The sequence below is a fragment of the Delphinus delphis genome, chromosome 3 (assembly GCF_949987515.2).
Source record: "Delphinus delphis chromosome 3, mDelDel1.2, whole genome shotgun sequence".
NCBI classification, from domain to species: Eukaryota; Metazoa; Chordata; class Mammalia; order Artiodactyla; family Delphinidae; genus Delphinus; species Delphinus delphis.
Window position 1 is genome coordinate 20,881,324 of NC_082685.1, and position 13,209 is coordinate 20,894,532.

Sequence of the window (13,209 nt, forward strand, 5' to 3'; positions counted from 1 at the left end):
ATGCTTAGAGCCCGTGCTCCACAACAAGAGAAGACACTGCAACGAGAAGCCCACAGAAGAGTAGCCCCCGCTCGCTGCAACTAGAGAAAGCCTGCACGCAGCAACAGAGACCAAACGCAGCCAAAAATAAATAAGTAAATAAACTTATAAGAAAATAATTTTAAGAGAATATGTATATACCCACTCATCTTTGAAAGTCGATATCTAATTTTAAGTCATATATTGCAAATAATATAATTTTTGGTGTACTACATGTGTGCTTTAAATATATCTTAATCAAAACCTTGGGGCTGTAGATTCAACTCTATCAATTTATAGAAAACGTCTCTCATGTGTCTGAAATGCCAAAACCAGGCCCCATCATCAAATCCCTCAGCCAACTGACTGACTTTTTTTTTAATATAAGAATATGGAATGCTTTATGAATTTGCATATCATCCTTGCACAAAGGCCGTGCTAATCTTCTCTGTGGTGTTCCAATTTTAGTATATGTGTTGCTGAAGCAGCACTCAGACTGACTTTCAATCGGAAAAGATTTGACTCCACTTCTCAATTAAAACCAGCATGTTAATATGTCTCCCCATGACAACCATCCCCCTGCTGGGTTCTAATTCTAGGACTGACAGACAAGGCCAAAGCCTTGCCCTGAGTTTACTGGGTGAAGTAAGTCCTTGGGAAGCTCTGAGGGCTCTCCAGCACCTTCCTCTCCAGAGGTGCCCATTCAGGGAGATTCATCTGGGTGAGATGTGGCTTTTCTCTCATGAGTGGGAAGCCATCTGAAAGAACTAGAGAGAGGTGTTTTCTCAGGCAGATCAAGGAGTTCAGATGGAAGTTAAAGGTCTGGGAATTTGTACCCTTAACTCCAACTATGCTCGGAACAATCTGGAAAGTCTTCACATCCCCCAGGTGAAGACTTTAGGCAAAAACCATGGAAAACATGTATCTGTGTAGAACAGGAGGCAGCAACTGTTGGAGAGGGGCTAGGAGGGAGGGCTTTTTTTAAAGGCAGAAGGGACTTGGTCTTGTGTAAACCATTCCACCTCAGGGCCTGTGTTCCTATGTCTGGAAGATTCCGCTCCCAGCTCTGCCAGGGCTCTTTCCATCTATCAGTTCAAGAGTCCCTCTTCAGACAGGCTCACTTGGCTTCTCCCTCACCTTGAGGACCCCTAATTGACCCAAGGTCACTCTATTACATCTTCCTGTTGAGGTAACTTATAGCAATTACCATTCTCTGAAATGATCTGATTTTTCCCCACTTATTTCTTTATTTTCTTCTTATTGAGATACAATTCATATACCATGAACTTCACCCTTCTAAAGTGTACAATCTGGGAATTCCCTGGCGATTCAGTGGTTAGGACTCTGAGCTTCCACTGCAGGGGGCCGGGGTTCAATCCCTGGTCAGGGAACTAAGATCCCACAAGCCATGTGGCGCAGCCAAAAAATAAAATTTAAAAAATAAAATTAAATGTACAATCCAGTGGTTTCTTTCTTTTTTTTTTAATTAACTAAAAAAAAAATTTTTTTTGGCCACACCTTGCATTTGTGGGATCTTAGTTCCCAGACCAGGGAGTAAATCCCAGCCCCTTAGCAGTGAGAGGGCAGAGTCCTAACCATTGGACCGCCAGGGAATTCCCCAGTGGTTTCTAATATACTCACAAAGTTGTGCAGCCATCACCACTATCTAATTCCAGAGCATTTGCATCACTTAAAGAAAAACCTTGTACCCATTAGCAGTTGGTCATTCCCCATTCCCTCCCTCCCCCCAGGCCCTGACAACCACTCATCTACTCTCTGTCTCTACAGATCTGCCTGTTTTGGATATGTCATATACATGGAATCATACAGTATGTGGTCTTTTATGTCTGGTTTCTTTCACTGAGCATGATGTTTTCCAGACTCATCCATGTTGTGGCATGTAGCAGTACTGCATTCCTTTTTATCGCTGAATAATACTGTATTCTATGGATATACATTTCACTTATCAGTTGATGTTTCGTTTATCAGTGATGGTTTCACTTTGGGGCTACTATGAACAATGTTGCTATGAACATTTGTGTACAAATTTTTTCATGGACAGAGTCCTAACCACTGGACTGCCAGAGAATTCCCCAGTGGTTTCTAATATACTCACAAAGTTGTGCAGCCATCACCACTATCTAATTCCAGAGCATTTTCATCATTTAAAGAGAACTCTTGTACCCATTAGCAGTCAGTGTGCATTTCCCTAACAACTAGTGATGTTGAGCACATTTTCTTGTGTTTATTGGCCATTTGTATATCTTCTTTTAAGACATGTCTATCCAGGGACTTCCTTGGTGGCACAGTGGTTAAGAATTTGCTTGCCCATGCAGGGGACACAGGATCAAGACCCGGTCCAGGAATATCCCACATGCCGCTGAGCAACTAAGCCGGTGCGCCACAACTACTGAGCCCACGCATCACAACTACTGAAGCCCGCGCACCTAGAGCCAGAGCTCCACAACAAGAGAAGCTGCCACAATGAGAAGCATGTGCACCGCAATGAAGAGTAGCCCCTGCTTGCTGCAACTAGAGAAAGCCCGCGTGCAGCAGTAAAGACCCAACCGCAGCCAAAAAATATAAATTATTTTTTAAAAAGACATGTCTATCCAGATTCTTTGCACATTTTTTGATCTTTTATTATTATTTTTTAAAGAGAACCCATTTAAAAAAATTTTGGGTTGTGTTGGGTCTTGGTTGCGGCATGCGGGATCTTTTTTGCGGCTTGTGGGATCCTCCACTGCGGAGCGCAGGCTCCTCATTGCGGTGCGCAGGCTTCTCTCTAGTTGTGGCCTGTGTGCTCAGTAGTTGCGGCACGTGGGATCTTAGTTCCCTGACTAGGGATCAAACCCGCATCCCTCGCACTGGAAGGCGGATTCTTAACCACTGGATCACCAGGGAAGTCCCCTCTTTGCACATTTTTTTAAATTGGGTAATGTCTTTTTTAGTTGTTGAGTTATAAGGATGCTTTACGTATTCTGGATACAAGTCCTTTTTGGATATAAGATTTACAAATATTTTTTCCCATTCTGTAGGTTGTGTTTTCACTTTCTTTTCTTTTCTTTTTTTTTGCGGTACGCGGGCCTCTCACAGTTTGTGGCCTCTCCTGTTGCGGAGCACAGGCTCCGGACGCGCAGGCGCAGCGGCCATGGCTCACCAGCCCAGCCGCTCTGCGGCATGTGGGATCCCCCCGGACCAGGGCACGAACCCGTGTCCCCTGCATCGGCAGGTGGACCCCCAACCACTGCGCCACCAGGGAAGCCCCGTTTTCACTTTCTTGATAGTATCCTTTGAAATACAAAGGCTTTTAATTTTGAAGAAGTCCAATTTATCTATTTTTTTCTTTTGTTGCTGTGCTTTTGGTAATATCTTAGAAAGCATTGCTTAACCCAGGTCATGAAAATTTATCCCTATGCTTTCTCCTTAAACTTTTATAGTTTTAGCCCTTATATTTAGGACTTTGGTCTATTTTGAGTTACTTTACTATAGTGTGAGATAGGGATCAAACTTCACATTCTTTTGCATGTGGATATCCAGTTGTTCCAGCACCATTTTTTTAAGAGACCATCTTTTCCTCTTGAATAATGGTCTTGGCACCCTTGTCAAAAAATCAATTGACCATAGAAGCATGGGTTTCTTTTTCATTTCTCAATATATTCCATTGATCAATAGATCTATCTTTATGCCAGTACTACAAAGTCTTTTCTTTTTTTTATGAAGAGGCATTTTATTTTAAATATAGCAGTGTGTACATGTCAATCCCAAACCCCCAATATATCCCTCCCCCCAACTTACAAAGTCTTAATTGCCTAATTTTTTTTTTGGTCCACACCTCCATCTTTCTCACTGTCTAGAATGGAAGTACCAAGAAGTTAGGACTTGTTCACTGCTCTGTTCCCAATGCCCAGAACAAGGACTGGTGCAGAGTAGATGCTTGATAAATATTTGTGGATTGAATGAATAAATCCTCGAATAAGTACAATGCTTTTGGGAAGAAGCCAGTTGAGAGGGGAAAGTTGAGGGTACAATAATGAGAAGTCACTGAGGTCAAGGAGGTGCAGGGTGTATGAATGGGGTCATAGGTGGATGGATGGACCACAGAGCAGAGGACATGTAGGGAAAGGCAAGGGGCCTCAGCTATGTTTTAAGTGGGAAGGGAAGGAAATTGAGAGAGGTCCCACCCAGTACCTCTGTTTTCTCCAGAGATAGGAAGTGAAGGGGAAGGGAGGGGCTGCAGGCTCAAGGAAGCTGAGGACAGCTGAGTGACCTTGGGGCTGGAGCCCAGTCTTGGGCCTAACCAGTGGGCACCCTCCACTCATGATTGGATCCCCTCCAGGGTTCTAGGGTGAAAAGGTTATCAGATGAAAGGTCAAGGGGGGAAGTGCTAGAGAGGGTGCATGTGAAGTTGGCCTTGGGCCCCAGGCTGGCAGAGGCAGGAGGGAAGCCATAGCCCAGGGCCCCTGACCACAGGCAACATTTCCTGAGGAGAATGCCAGGGAGTTTCCAGAGGAGTCAGTGATAAGACAGAACCAATGAGATGAACAACTAAGGCATGACAGTCAACAAAAGCGCTTCCCTGCTCCCACAAATCCTGGGCCCCTTGCCTGGAGAGTCAGTTGATGTGCCTAGAGTTCATAATAAGCCCCAGGGATACTTGCAGAGGCCTTAAATAATAGGGCATCTCAGGGTTTGTATAGTAGCCAATGGGAGGATGCAGGTGATTTCAGAAGGCCTATCTAATTAGTCATATTAATGAGCCTAAGGCAATTAAGAGACCAGAGAGGAGGAGTTGAGGGGGCCTCAAGGTGGTGGCATCTCTAGCCCTGCCCAGGGAGGGGACCCTGGAGGACAGCCAGGTGACTTAGGGATATGATAGGCCCTGGATCTCCAGGCTGGGCAGGGACTGAAGCTAACAGTAAGAGAGAGGCCCTTGCTGCCTTGTGCATCTCAGGTCTGTGGCAACAAGGGATCTGAAATGCCCTCGGAACACCTAGTCACATGCTTCCACTGTGCTGACACCAGCTCCTCACTGTGGCCTAGAACACCGTGCAAGATGTGAACCTGCCTGCAAGTCCAGGCTCATTGTCTACCCTGTTCCCCTGCCTCTATACCCTTCAGCCATACTGGCCTCCTTTGGTTCCTGGATGCAGAAGACTTTGCCCTGTTAGCCCTAGCCCTCTCCATAGTTCTGTGTAGTGGGTCTTCAGTGTGCCAGCTGCCTGTGCTGGTGCCTGAGAGGTAGCACACAGTGAAGTTATGGGTACAGCCTCTGGCCCAGATGCCTCGCTTGAACCGCTGCTCTACCGCTTAATAGCTGTGTGAACTTAAGGAAGTAATAGAACCTCTCTGTGCTTGTGTGTCCTCTGTCAAGTGATGTTGTTGAAATGTTAATATGAGCTTCAAATAGTGTCTAGCACATGGTGAGTCCTGCAGTTGTTACAGTCATGATTATTGTTCTCACGAGGCTCAAAGAGGTCAAGATCTGCCTGAGCTCACAGAGCTGGTACTTGGCAGTTTTCTAAGATGTTTTTTTCCAGTACATCACTGTTGCATTATGAATATCCCCAGCTAACTGCTGAGATTTTCCGTGCTATATATTCCATGATTTTGTATACTTTGTCCCGCTACTGTTTCTGTAGGTTAAATTTACCCTTGTCAGACCAAGTGAAGGAATAATGGAGTTGGAAGACTAAAAAGGCATACAGGCACATTCCCATGGACAAGCAGTTTACATTCTAATAAGAGAAGAGGAATAAAAAATAATGAGGATTGTGAATTCCTGAAAGGTAGGCATATCAACAATCATAAAAAATATAACCTATGTTTTTGGGAGCTCACGGTGTACAGGCACTGGGCTTTACAATCCTCACAAAAACACCTCAGTAGGCATTAAGAATCCCATTCTACAGATGAACGTCAGCAATGTTAAACACCTGTCGTAGGTCACACGATGACTGGAACTTGGGTCTGTCTTCCGCCAAATCACCACTTTGGACCAGTCAAGGCAGTTGTACAGGGATGACCATACCGCGGCTTAGCCGCAGTAGCTGGCAGGAGAGAAGGAGATTCAGCAAAAAGGACTTGGGGTCGTAGCAGTCGGATAGGCAGGAACCGGGCGGAGTTGGGGGAGGCCGGGCCTCAACTTCTGAGTTCCGCAGGGGCTGAGAATGGCTGTACCCACGCCACCCGCACAGCCCCGGTGTCCCACAACAGCTCATCTTCCGCTCTGCCCCACACGTGGGACCTCATTCCTGGGAGAGCGCCTCTGATTGGCCGGCTCGGTCAGGTGTCTCCCGCGGGCCAATCACCAGAGGCCAGGAGGTGGGCTGGGCGATCTGCTCTGCCTGCGTGGAGCCTCAGAAAAGGTTGTGTTATGCGTGGGGCCGCGCTGGGAAAAGGCTTTCAGTGTCTGGCATAACCCAGTTCCAGCCGGCGGTTGCCTTTTACGCCTATTTATCAGAATTTGCCCCTAGCCCTGCCCCATCGCTCAGAGATAGAAAAGAGGACTGGACCAGCCTTCCTCTTGGGCTTTGGGTCCCGCCCTAATGCTTCCTCCCGCTTTTGTGCATCTTTCTCCTTTTGCTCCCCTGGAGCTCCAAGCCTTCCTGTCTTTTTGCTCCTTCCTGGCAGACCACAAACCGTGTAGTCTCTTCCCCTGTTAAGAGAAAGATTTCAACGCCTCTACAGCCAGACTCTGCCTTTTTTTTTGCCTCCACTGACCCTGGCCTCCCTTTCTCATCTCCCTCCTCATCCCACTTAAGTCTGGCTTCAGATCACCAGCAGTCCCACTCTGGCCAAAACCGGTGGTATTTCATAATCTTTGTTGCTCCACTTTGCAGCATTTGACTCTGCTGACCCTTTTGGAACCGACAAGATTTCCTGGAGCTCCCACTCTTGTCTGGTCCCTTCCTACCTCTTTCCCAAGCCCTTCTCTGTGCCACCCCATCATGGGCATGCCTCCTCTTTTTCCTGTCTTTGCTGATTGTTTACCCAGACTCCCTGAGGGATCCCATCTGGTCACTGGCATCTCCTAAATGCCAGTAATTTCTGAGCCTCAGTCTCTAGCTTGGATTTGTCCTTCAGCTCCAAACTTGCTACCTGAATGTCTCACTGGTGCCTAAGGCTGAAGGCAGGTGTTTCATTCAATAAATATTTGTTAAACGGAGGGCTCATTTACAGTATAAATATTTAAAAACATATCTTTACATATAAAATAAATATGTAAGTATTTACTGCTGTGTGCCAAAAGCTTGGGAGTACTGTGTCACCTGTGACAAGCACACAGTGGGTTCTTCATTACTGTGTGCTGAATTCATGTAGGAATGAATGTCGGCATAGTGCCTGGCACAGAGGAGTGCTCAGTGTTAGTTGCCTCGTCCCTCAGCCTAGCTCCTCTCTATGCCAGGGATGGGAACTGTCCCATCACCTCACCTTCAATGCAGAAGCTACGTAAGTGAGGTAAACAAGGTAAACAAGAAATAGCTGAAGTGAAAGTCCTCCTTGTCCTGTCTAATATTCTACTCCCAGGGCAGTCTACTCCACAAAGGCAGCACTGCTCAGTGATGGGGCAGGAGAGAGAACCAGGAGCTGCCATCCTAGGACAGGCAACTGCTGCAGGCAGACTGGGAGACATACAGACCAGAGTTCAAATCCTGGTCGGGTGATAATATGGGTCCTACTGGACTTCTGTGAGCCTACATTTCCACCTGTAAGTTGGAGATATGAATAGACTCTACCTCATAGAGATTTGTAGGGATTTTCCCAGAGCTCTTAGAGGCATCTAGCAGGCATTGGTACTTAGCTATTGTTTTGGCCCAGAGACAGCAGGTAAAGATGATTTTCCCAGTGGTGCACTATCGCCACCGTGTGACGAGATGGGAAATTACATAAGGGAGATTCTTTGGCCTGAAAAGGGCTACTTAGACTTGGGCTTTCTGAAACCTGACAATTTGCTCCCTGCTGCCAGTGCTCTGCTGTCTAGGCTCCGTCAGGCCTCCAGTGTCAGTGCTATCACCTGTGGAGGAGAAATCATCCCACCCAGGTTTAGGACACTGGCTGTGCCTTTTCTAACTGTAGAACTTTTGGTGGTTCTGCGCTGTGTCATTCAAGCCTTTTCAGAGCTGGTACCCTTGACACCTGCTCTGTGCTTGGAAATCAGGGCCATCTAGCTCCAGACCTGACTCGAGATGATCCCTCTGTTTTCTCCTCCCTTCCCATCTCTCCTGAGCTCCCTTTGTCCTCCCCCTGATTCGGGACCCTGAAGTACATTTCCCCAGTAAGCATGTTAAGTTCCTGGGACTGTATTCACGTGAACAGCAACCTATTGATCACCTACTGTGTGTCTGGTGCTGGACCCCTTATGGGCATTTTTTCCATATACTCTTCACAAATCCTGTTGGGAAGTTTGCTATGATTGCCCCTATTTTATAGAAGAGGACACCAAAGCAGAGAAAGGTAAAGTGATCCACCCAAAGTCGCACAGCCATCAGGTGACAAAGCCCTGCCTATAACTGCTAGGACACCTAGTATGGTGGAGAAGGCAGACAGACCTCACTTCAAATCCCACCTCTGTTGCTCACTACTGACTCCCCAACTTTGAGCTCAAGCATCCTGTCTTCCTCTAAATGAGATGGCAGCCCCCACAAGGCACAGGTGCTGGCTCCAGGGGACAGGCAGTGTTTGGAGACATAACACCAGGGATGAGAAGTGGGGAGGGTATCACAGCTGGCAGTCAGAGCTGGTATGGAACACAGCTGGGGTAAGTCGGGGTCCCATTAGGGAGGCTGGAATCAATGACTGGGAGCCCCATCTCAGGACCCGGCCAGCAAAAAGTAGGGGCTCAGGGGACCAAGCTCCCATCAGCTATCACCTATGTAGCCCCTACCTGTTCTCCTAACACCCACTCTAGCCTTTCCAGTGCCTTTCTCACTGGGCAACCTCGTGTTGACCTTTCCAAACACACATCTGATCATGTCCTTTGCTGCTGAAGATCTTGTCCTCCCACTGCTCGCTGGGGACTCAGCCCTTAACCCCTGCCCGTGAGCCATGTGTGGTCAGTTGCTATAGCCCTACCAGCTCTGTCACCTTCTCTGGTCTCTGGCCCTTCCCATCTCCTTGAAGCCACCTTAGACCTTTGCAAATGCTGTTCCCATAGACTGAAACACTCTTCCCTCCTCTCTTTGCGTAGTTAATGTGGAGGTGCTGGAAGTTCTAGTGGGTGGGGAGAGGAATGGAGAGTTTGAGACCTGAAAGAGGAGTAGAGTTTGGAAAACCGGTAGGGAAGAGAGAACAAACCTGTGTAAAGGGATGGAGCTGCATGTGTTGGGGGAGGGGAACAGGTAGGGATTGAAGCTAATAGGAACAAGGCATGTCTAAGGCCAGGGTCAAATCCTTACCCCAGTTCCGAGGTCAGTGGGAGGGTTTTGAGCAGGGGCGGTTACAGCGGTTCCCCTGGGTAGGGTAGAGAGGGCATATCAGCACCGCTCTGAAAAATGGAGCACCCAGAACTGAACAGTCCTCCAGGAATGACGTGATCACCAGCAAGGAAAGTCATCTCTTCACAGGATTCCCACCTGAAGCCTCTATGGGTACAGCCCAAGGTCCCAGCCACACCGAACACGAGGCTGAAGTGGGATGCTACACTTCTTGTGGCCTCCAGGAGGTGGCACCATCACCACAGCGTGTCCCCTCCACCCTGTTCCCTGCTCTGGAGACCCCTCCCAGGGTGCAGAGACCAAAGAAGAAAGAAGAGGTGAGTGAGGAAAGGAGAGGAGGAGGCCAAGGGCCCAAGGGGTGGTTGGGATGCAAGTCACAGGACGGAAGAGTTGGGGTGGTACTGGCTCCCGTTTGATTTTTTTCAGGGTCAAGCAGGTTACGTTAGTCTGACTTAGATTTTCACCATTGTGTGCCTCACCCTCCTCCATGCAGCCCATTGTCAGGCCCCTGAAACACTCACAGGGACCCAGCCTGTTCACCCAGCTCCTGGCCATTGCCCAAGAACCTCCAAGTTCTTGACCACCTTCCTCTCCCCCCCGCCACCGTTAGCAAGCCCTCTTATTCTAAAGACATCCTTCAATTTCCACTTCTTTCCATCGCCTGGCCACCATGGGGGCCTGCAATGTGGCTGTGCAGGATGGTGCTGGTCCCAGGCCAGAGGATGGGAGGGGAAATGGACAGTCCCTCTGTGGATGCTCTGGGACTCATTACTTCCGTCACCTTGGGAGACCACGTGTGTCCTTTGGGGGTGCTGTCCCAGTTTCCAGCTCTAACCAGGAACTAAAAAAGTCCACTCGCCCATCTCCCCACATCTGCGCTAGCAACCCCTCACTCTCTGGTCTCTACACTCCTCTGGGAGTGAAATCCGAAGCCTGCAAGGCACTCTGTGGTGTGGCCTCATCCGGCAGCATGTCCTCCCTCACTCTGTCTGTGCTCTGTCCCCTGGCTGAACTGGAGTGGCCCAGATTCTCCCCACTCCTGCCTGCCTCCAAACCTCTGTGCAGACAGTTCCCTCTGCCTGGAATGCTTTTCCGTACAGTCATCACAAGGCCAAATGCTCCCCTCCCTCAACTCACATATCACTTCCTAATGGAGCCCTTCCCTGGGTCGGACCAGGATCAGTCCCCATGGTAGACATTCACAGCTGCAGCCAATCGATCTTCAGAGTCTGTGTTAATTATAGTCAATGCTTTCCTGGGTGTTTTTTTTTGTTTTTTTCGGTACGCGGGCCTCTCACTGTTGTGGCCTCTTCCGTTGCGGAGCACAGGCTCTGGACACACAGGCTCAGCCGCCATGGCTCACGGGCCTAGCCACTCCGCGGCATGTGGGATCTTCCCGGACTGGGGCACGAACCCGTGTCCCCTGCATTGGCAGGCGGACTCTCAACCACTGTGCCACCAGGGAAGCCCATGGGTGTTTATTTAATGTCTGTCCCCACCTCTAGATTTCCAGCTCCTCAGGGCAGGGGCTTGTCTTCATCACAGGGTATAACCACTGACTAGAATGGCACCTGGTATATAGTAGGTGCTCAATAAATGTTTGTTGATTTACTGTGCCTCCCAGCCCTCTTCTGTGGTTTCTTCTTCAGCTTGGTCACCCACGTCACCTCCTCTGGAAAGCATCACTGACCCCTGCCCTGGGTGTACATTGCTCCTGGGCTTCATTTCGGGGCTTCATTCCTTTGTTTGCTTTTCAATTCCCTTTGGGCCTCATTCCCCACTCTTATCTCCCTGCGCCCCAGGCAGCCTTGCTAATGGTTTTGTGTGCGTTCTTGTGTGTTCTCTGTGTCATCATTTCTTTTGTGCAAATGGCTTTATGCTTTTGAGCTCACTACATTTCTTACCCTTTCCACTCAGCACTAGGCTTCTGAGGTCCCTTCACATGGCTGCGCATCCACTGGGTCTTCTGCACATGTAGTCCATCCATCTCCCAGTGATGGACTCCAGATCGCCTCCAACCCCTCCTCCAAACTTCCCCATGTGGTCCCGTGTGAGAATTTGGGAAAGGGGGTGGTATATATTCAGGGAAAAATTGCTAGATCATAGAACACTCGTTTATATAATTAGCTGAAAGCTCCCAGGTGGCTCTGGGATAGCTGCACCCACAGTCCAGGTGGGCCCCCCATATCCCTGTCAACACCTGGCATTCTCTAGCTTGCTAACTTTTACCAGTCTGATAAGTGAAAAAGGAGAGCATCTCTTGCATAATTCTTGAGTTTCAGGGTCTCTTCATAAGCTTGCTAACCTCTGATTTCCTTGTCATTCAATCACCTCATCATACCCTCACCATAAAATTTTTTTTTAATTTTTGGCCACACCGTGCAGCTGCTGGGATCTTAGTTCTCTGACCAGGGATCGAACCCGGTCAGTGGAAGCACAGAGTCTTAACCTCTGGACCACCTGGGAAGTCCCTGTAGTATTTTGAGGTGTCTTTTCCTTGTGGATTTGTAGGCCCTTCTTAGGTGCCCCATGCTGTCCTGACACAGTGTGGGAGAATGCTGGCTTATAGGCAGACACCCTGTAGGCGCCTAGGTGCTGTAAGGGCAGTGATGGTCCTGAGCCCTCTTGGGGTTCCCAGCCCCACATCACAGGGTGAGAGGAGGGTCGACCATCCCTCGGTGGACACTGTAGGGCTCATCACTGTGGTCCAAGACTATGTGTGTATTTTGGGGGGCACTGTCTTAGCTCCTAAAGGGGCTAGGAAGCCTCTTTGAGATCAGCTCACCAGCCTGGAATTTAAATTTTGAATCTGAGAAATTCATTCAACACGTATTCATTCTGTGAACATTTAGGGAGCACTTACCATGCGCCAGGCCCCGTTGTCGACATTCAGGTACAACTGTGAATAGGACAGTCCCTCGGCTTCTCAGAGCCCGCCTTCTAGTGAGGTGGCAACCAGTAAAGAGTGAGCAAATAAGATAATTACAGAAGAAGACAAACAAGGGGCTAAAATATGGAATAACGGGGGGGGGGTACTTTGGCCAGAGCGGTCAGGAGAGTCCACTCTTAGGAGATGACTTTCATTCTTTTTTTCTTTAATAATTTATATCACTTTTAAAAATATTTATTTTTATTTTATTTATTTTTGGCTACATTGGGTCTTTGTTGCTGCACGTGGGCTTCCTCTGGTTGAGGCAAGCCGGGCTACTCTTCGTTGCAGTGTACGGGCTTCTCACTGCGGTGGCTTCTCTTGTTGCGAAGCACAAGCTCTAGGCACACAAGCTTCAGTAGCTGCGGCACGTGGGCTCAGTAGTTGTGGCTCTCAGGCTCTAGAGCGCAGGCTCCGTAGTTGTGGTGCACGGGCTTAGTTGCTCTGCAGCATGTGGAATCTTCCCGGACCGGGGCTCGAACCCGTGTCCCCTGCATTGGCAGGCGGATTCTTAACCACTGCGCCACCAGGGAAGCCCTATATCACTTTTTTGTGTTTGACTTTTTAAAAAAAAATTGTTTATTATTTATTTATTTTTGGCTGTGTCGGGTCTTAGTTGCGGCACGCAGGATCTTCGATGAGGCATGTGGAATATTTCGTTGCGGTGTGCAAGCTCTTCGTTGAGGCATGCAGGCTACTCTCTAGTTGTGGCATGCAGGTTTTCTCTTCTTTAGCTGTAGTGCACAGGCTCCAGGGCATGTGGGCTCTGTAGCTGTGGCACACAGGCTCTCCAGTTGAGGCTCAAGAGCTCAGTAGTTGTGGTGA

At 48.6% G+C, this 13,209-nt stretch overlaps 1 non-coding gene across 1 annotated transcript; it reads right to left on the reverse strand.

Annotated features, from left to right (window-relative positions):
* Nucleotides 1-403: 403 nt before the first annotated feature.
* LOC132423725 (U6 spliceosomal RNA) lies at nucleotides 404-509 on the reverse strand. The gene has a single exon (XR_009519047.1). It is a non-coding gene; the product is annotated as a U6 spliceosomal RNA (small nuclear RNA).
* Nucleotides 510-13,209: the final 12,700 nt, after the last annotated feature.